The sequence below is a fragment of the Bufo gargarizans genome, chromosome 6 (assembly GCF_014858855.1).
Source record: "Bufo gargarizans isolate SCDJY-AF-19 chromosome 6, ASM1485885v1, whole genome shotgun sequence".
Taxonomy (NCBI): Eukaryota; Metazoa; Chordata; class Amphibia; order Anura; family Bufonidae; genus Bufo; species Bufo gargarizans.
The window spans coordinates 230,981,425-230,989,244 of record NC_058085.1 but is presented as its reverse complement, the minus strand read 5'-3'; positions in this window follow the sequence as shown (position 1 = coordinate 230,989,244).

Here is a 7,820-nt window from a genome sequence, read left to right as displayed (position 1 = left end):
CGCCCCCCCCAGAAGCGGGAAAACTTAGTAACACCATCCTGCCATGGAAGCAGCCTCAGGCCCCTGCTGTGTCCCTTCCTGAGCCCTCTCAGCCAGAGGTTCTGAGTCCCTCTGTACCGGCTGGAGATTCCGGATTACAGCGCGTAACTGCAGCATTTTCCAGGCTGTCTGCTCAACCAGTACCTGCAGCAACCACCAGAGGGCAGTGGCGTACCACAACCGCCGCTACCATGAGCGTCCCCTAATGGCAGGAGCGTCCCCTAATGCGCTTCAGCAGCTCCAGTAGCGATGAGGACTTGGATGCCTTCCTCTAAAGTGTGTCTTACTAAATAAAAATAGTGACATTTGGGAGCCACTCCGTGGACTGATTCCTGACGGGTGAGGACCTGTTGGCCTTGTGTGGTTTTAACGTTTTATGTTTCAGGTTGCCTGGTTATTCCTCACCCTGATGGTCATGCTCAGATAGCACTCCCCCCAACATCAGTACTTAACCCCCTCATGTCCAAGTTCAGTGTTTTATCCCCTTTCTCAGATTACTTGATAGTCTGTTGCTCTTATATGACATTTTATACTTTGTGGATTACAAATTAACTTTTAACCCTGTGGATTACAATGAACTTTTATCAGTTTCCAGAGGATTCTACAACTTTAAGCACTTCCAGGAAAAAGGACTCAAGTTATTGTTGAGCCGCATTTTGCACTAATAATTTGCACTACTTTTATAAAAATGTTTTATTGCAACATAAAAGCTTGCACCCAAGGAAAAGACTCAAACGTGGTACCTGAGCTCTTTGTGATTTCATACTTTAATATTTTTGCACTAAGTACCCGTTTACAAATTAAGCAACGTTTAAGATAACATGCCCATTGTGTGTATTCTCCTTTTAGGTGCCGCAATGTGAATTTATGCACTGTTTATGATGATTGCACTTAACAAAAAAATTTAGCAATTTACTTAAGTATGCCTTAACCTTTACAGCTCTTGTTCTCTCCCCTTTATACGGACTGTCTTCACGTGAACGTTGAATACTAATGGCCTACACCTGGTGATATATACCCATAGGTACCCAGGTAGTCCAGGCAGATCCAGTTACTACACAGGTACCCCTGCTGCTTCGGGAATCGTTAGAAGCCCTAGGCTGCTCCTTCCCGCTTGTTAAATGTTCAGGATTGTTCCCATCCTGAGGTGTCTCATTACCAGGAGAGCGACTGGATTATGCTACCCTCCTCCTGTGACAGTGCCAGAAGATATGGAGACGATAAATACCTCCCCTTCTGAGCCTTTTTGCCTAAGGTAAGGCGCCTCAAGCCTTAGAGCCATATTTTAGCTTCCCCTCATCATAGTGATCGTGCTACAAGCCAAATTTCTTCAGGCTATGGTGCAGGGACGGGAATACAGGATAAAGCCACCCTTTCATTTGAGGGCTTTGCATTACACAATGGTGGGATTACGGAGTAAAGACACCCCCATGCTTTCTTTGATGTTTTAGGGCCAGAACATACAAAGTCAGTCAGTAATGTTTGCTTTGTGCAGTATGTAGGTTACCTGGTTATACTAAGAGAAGGAAACTGTGTTGGACCCCTTACTCTAGCGGGCAGGAACCTTGGGAAAGGCGTTATGTGTTTTGTCTAGGTATGTCATTATATGTAATTCACGCAGCACTTTGTGTTGATTGGGTACCCAGAGCTGATTCTTTCTCACCCTCCTAAACATAAGCCGAGGACGGCTTAACTTAGTATGTTACTAAACTCTTTCTCCCCGCTACCACATGTTAGGTGTATATTTATTGTCATCTTATGTAATCCAACATTGCATTTCCTGTATATGCATTTTCTAGGCCTGTTATATGTATTTTGCTGTCATTTCCATATGCACCAGCAGGTGGCAGCAATGTGTTCAGCAGACCTTAGCCAGTTTGGTATATCTAGACTGGAATAGTTCACTACAGTCTAGTCTCCCTTTTGTGAGCAGAAGTGGGCTGGTCCCATGTCCTGTCTCATGAGGAGGAGAGGAAGTTCTAGTTAGTGTACCACCCCCCCTGCTTGGGGTAGGCTGTGTTGTTAGGAGCTCCCAGAAACAGGGATTCCAAGACAGGATCAAGCCTCGGCTGAGGCCAAAGATCACTCTTCCCAGTCTGAGCCCTTCAGCCTCGACTGTGGACAAGCAAGCAGCACCTCCAGAACTACAGATCTCCAGGAAGAAACATACCCTGTGAACAGTCCTGTGAGTACATCTCCAGAGTCCAGGAGAAGCCAAATTCCTCCTCAGCTAGTCAGGCCCATACCAAGCAGAAGACAGACAGAGCAGAAGATAGATACCTGCCAGATTCTCCAGGCACATAGTATAGGAGCAGAAGAGATATTGATCCCTACCATACATTGCCAATACCTGCTGGGACCTAAAGACTATTGCTGTAACTTGTACGGATTCATGCTGCATTAAGTAAAGACCAGTTGCATTGCAAAAGACCAGTGTCCTGCTCATTGTACAGGCATGAGGGGCAGGCATATGGCTGATATGAGGGGCAGGCATGAGGGGCAGACATATGCTGACATGGGGGGCAGACATGAGGGGCAGACATATGGCTGACATGAGGGGCAGACATATGGCTGACATGAGGAGCAGACATATGGCTGACATGAGGGGCAGACATATGGCTGTCATGAGGGGCAGACATCTGGCTGACATGAGGGGCAGACATATGGCAGACATGAGGGGCAGACATATGGCTGACATGAGTGGCAGGCATGAGGGGCAGAAATATGGCTGACATAAGCGGAAGACATGAGGGGCAGACATATGGCTGACATAAGTGGCAGATATGAGGGGCAGGCATGAAGGGCAGGCATGAGGGGCAGAAATATGGCTGACATGAGGGGCAGAAATATGGCTGACATGAGGGGCAGAAATATGGCTGACATGAGGGGCAGACATATGGCTGACATGAGGGGGGTTTATGGCTGACATTGGGGGGGCTTATGGCTGACATTGGGGGGGGGTTATGGCTGACATTGGGGGGCTGATAGATGGCTAAAGGTTTGGGGGTTGATCTGAGCCATTGAGGGGCTGATCTGAGGTCTGATTAACATTGGGGGTCTGATTGCTGGTCTGACCTGAGGTGTAATGAAAAATATTTATTTCTTATTGTTCTCCTCTAAAACCTAGGTGCATCTTATTGGGCGAAAAATACGGTACAGTGCGGCAGAGACCAGTGCGGCAGAGACCAGTGCAGCAGAGACCATAGTCAGTTTATATAGTCGTTATATAGTGTTATATATTTTAATATGCACCTTGTGTTTTGTTATGCGCGTGAATCAGTCAGCCCCCGTCACCCACCCACCCGGTCCCTGAGAAAATTGTCTTGCATGAAACTGGTCCTTGGTGCAAAAAAGCTTGGGGACCACTGGTCTAGAGGAAAGAAGGTTTGTACACAAACATAGAAGAGGATTATTTGCAGTAAGAGCAGTGAGACTATGGAACTCTCTGCCTGAGGAGGTGGTGATGGTGAGTACAATAAAGGAATTCAAGAGGGGCCTGGATGTATTTCTGGAGCTTAATAATATTACAGGCTATAGCTACTAGAGAGGGGTCGCTGATCCAGGGAGTTATTCTGATTGCCTGATTGGAGTCGGGAAGGAATTTTTTTCCCCCTAAAGTGGGGAAAATTGTCTTCTACCTCACAGTTTTTTTTTTCCTTCCTCTGGATTAACTTGCAGTATAACAGGCTAAAGTGGATGGACAGATGTCTTTTTTTAGCCTTATAAACTATGTTACTATGTTACTATCTGATCATGGGATCTGACTGCTAATCAGCTGTTTGAAGAAGCTGTGGCACTCTACTGAGTGCTGCTGCCTCTCTCAGCATACCAAGAAAATACTGTACATTGTTTGGTATTGCAGCACAGGCACATTCGCTTTAAACGGACTTAGCTGCACCTAGGCCATATGACCATTAAAAGTGACGTCACTAGCCTAGGAAGTGGCTACAGTGATCACAACCTCTTCAAACAGCTGATGAGCGGTGGTGCCGGGAGTTGGACCCCTACTGACTTCATGGTGATGACCTATTCTGAAGATAGAATGTAAAATTTAAAGCAGCACCAACATCCCTCCAAGACTATCACCAGGAATGCACCAGACCGCCAGCCACCGCAGATCCCAGCAGTCGCTCCAGCTAGACAGCATACAAAACAATTGACATCAGCATATCCTCCATGGTGCCTTTATTACAAAAATGGATCCATGAAAGTGCAAAAATAGTGCAACGTTTTGACTAATACATAGTCTCTCTCAAGCATTGAGAAACACTATGCATTTGTCGAAATGTTGCACTTTTATGGATCCGTTTTTTTAACAAAGACACCATGGAGGATATATTGCCATTTTGTATGCTATCTAGAGGATTGGTCATTGGTATAGCGCCCCCAAAAATCAAATAAACTACTTTTATTCCTTTCCATGTCCGTTTTACCCAGTATTTTCTATTTAGTAAGTAACGGTGACATGTATATTCACTTCCCAAGTACATTATTCTCTATTTACTTCCCAAGTACATTCCTCTCTATTAACTCTAAATTCCTAATATGACATTTTTTTTTTTTTATAAACCATAAAAACCATTTAAAATTAAAAACATTATATGTGTGCAGTCACCCATTAGGCCACTGCTAATGATAGGGTTTTACATGTGAAATATTCCATAATGTTGAACTAGTTGCATTAGTAATGTTGTATTTTGTATTGTATTTGTTGTATGTTCTTCTGGCAACTGTCTCCAGAAAAGGGTGGACTCTAATCTCTGGGCTTGGTTTCTGTTCTGTTGTGAGGTTAGTCTGTGAGTCTGTTTAAGTAAGCAGCTTCAGGGGAGTTTGGGATCCAGGAAGGACTTTAGAGATCCTACCAGACTGAGAATAGAAAAGATTTATTGAGAAAGTTGAGCAGCCAAAAAGGAGGGTACATGGAAGTAGTCCCTTGGCTGTATTGGAATGTAGAAATGTGTGTTACACAAGCATGTATGTCTTAAAAAGCGTCGTGAAGATAACCTTCTTGATTCAGCCCAACTTACTCAAACTCTTTAAAAATTGTGCCTCCATTTTATGTGTATAATTGTTCACAACTTGGTTTTCAGTAAAGACTTATGGTAAAGTTTAACCTGAAACTGTTTCATTGTTCGTCTGGTCTCCTGTCCTTAAACCTAACGCCAAGAGCACCCCACCTTTCACCGGGGAACAACTTGGGTGTGCCTCTGGGGAGAACTGATAGATGGCTAAAGGTTTGGGGGTTGATCTGAGCCATTGAGGGGCTGATCTGAGGTCTGATTAACATTGGGGGTCTGATTGCTGGTCTGACCTGAGGTGTAATGAAAAATATTTATTTCTTATTGTTCTCCTCTAAAACCTAGGTGCATCTTATTGGGCGAAAAATACGGTACAGTGCGGCAGAGACCAGTGCGGCAGAGACCAGTGCAGCAGAGACCATAGTCAGTTTATATAGTCGTTATATAGTGTTATATATTTTAATATGCACCTTGTGTTTTGTTATGCGCGTGAATCAGTCAGCCCCCGTCACCCACCCACCCGGTCCCTGAGAAAATTGTCTTGCATGAAACTGGTCCTTGGTGCAAAAAAGCTTGGGGACCACTGGTCTAGAGGAAAGAAGGTTTGTACACAAACATAGAAGAGGATTATTTGCAGTAAGAGCAGTGAGACTATGGAACTCTCTGCCTGAGGAGGTGGTGATGGTGAGTACAATAAAGGAATTCAAGAGGGGCCTGGATGTATTTCTGGAGCTTAATAATATTACAGGCTATAGCTACTAGAGAGGGGTCGCTGATCCAGGGAGTTATTCTGATTGCCTGATTGGAGTCGGGAAGGAATTTTTTTCCCCCTAAAGTGGGGAAAATTGTCTTCTACCTCACAGTTTTTTTTTTCCTTCCTCTGGATTAACTTGCAGTATAACAGGCTAAAGTGGATGGACAGATGTCTTTTTTTAGCCTTATAAACTATGTTACTATGTTACTATCTGATCATGGGATCTGACTGCTAATCAGCTGTTTGAAGAAGCTGTGGCACTCTACTGAGTGCTGCTGCCTCTCTCAGCATACCAAGAAAATACTGTACATTGTTTGGTATTGCAGCACAGGCACATTCGCTTTAAACGGACTTAGCTGCACCTAGGCCATATGACCATTAAAAGTGACGTCACTAGCCTAGGAAGTGGCTGCAGTGATCACAACCTCTTCAAACAGCTGATGAGCGGTGGTGCCGGGAGTTGGACCCCTACTGACTTCATGGTGATGACCTATTCTGAAGATAGAATGTAAAATTTAAAGCAGCACCAACATCCCTCCAAGACTATCACCAGGAATGCACCAGACCGCCAGCCACCGCAGATCCCAGCAGTCGCTCCAGCTAGACAGCATACAAAACAATTGACGTCAGCATATCCTCCATGGTGCCTTTATTACAAAAATGGATCCATGAAAGTGCAAAAATAGTGCAACATTTTGACTAATGCATAGTCTCTCTCAAGCATTGAACAACACTATGCATTTGTCGAAATGTTGCACTTTTATGGATCCGTTTTTTTAACAAAGACACCATGGAGGATATATTGCCATTTTGTATGCTATCTAGAGGATTGGTCATTGGTATAGCGCCCCCAAAAATCAAATAAACTACTTTTATTCCTTTCCATGTCCGTTTTACCCAGTATTTTCTATTTAGTAAGTAACGGTGACATGTATATTCACTTCCCAAGTACATTATTCTCTATTTACTTCCCAAGTACATTCCTCTCTATTAACTCTAAATTCCTAATATGACATTTTTTTTTTTTATAAACCATAAAAACCATTTAAAATTAAAAACATTATATGTGTGCAGTCACCCATTAGGCCACTGCTAATGATAGGGTTTTACATGTGAAATATTCCATAATGTTGAACTAGTTGCATTAGTAATGTTGTATTTTGTATTGTATTTGTTGTATGTTCTTCTGGCAACTGTCTCCAGAAAAGGGTGGACTCTAATCTCTGGGCTTGGTTTCTGTTCTGTTGTGAGGTTAGTCTGTGAGTCTGTTTAAGTAAGCAGCTTCAGGGGAGTTTGGGATCCAGGAAGGACTTTAGAGATCCTACCAGACTGAGAATAGAAAAGATTTATTGAGAAAGTTGAGCAGCCAAAAAGGAGGGTACATGGAAGTAGTCCCTTGGCTGTATTGGAATGTAGAAATGTGTGTTACACAAGCATGTATGTCTTAAAAAGCGTCGTGAAGATAACCTTCTTGATTCAGCCCAACTTACTCAAACTCTTTAAAAATTGTGCCTCCATTTTATGTGTATAATTGTTCACAACTTGGTTTTCAGTAAAGACTTATGGTAAAGTTTAACCTGAAACTGTTTCATTGTTCGTCTGGTCTCCTGTCCTTAAACCTAACGCCAAGAGCACCCCACCTTTCACCGGGGAACAACTTGGGTGTGCCTCTGGGGAGAACTATACCTATTATCCTATCCCTCTTCACTGTGAGTGCCCTAGTGCCACCATCCTCACTGCCACTCCCATCCTCTTCTCTGTTGTGCTCAACTCCGGGTGTGTTGTATGTGCACCTTTGTTCCTGCTAAAATGGCTTATAGATAATCTTTGCATTATGTTGCGCCATACTTATGAAGGACCTGTTCCAATTTTTCCTACACAGAAGTCAGATAAATTGGGATAGACTGAGTAAAACGTTTTTTGATTGCATTTTCTTTTTAATTAAATGTTTCTTCAGAAAAATCATAGCATTCCACGTTGCCTGGGAGTGTATCATGTATATGTACTGG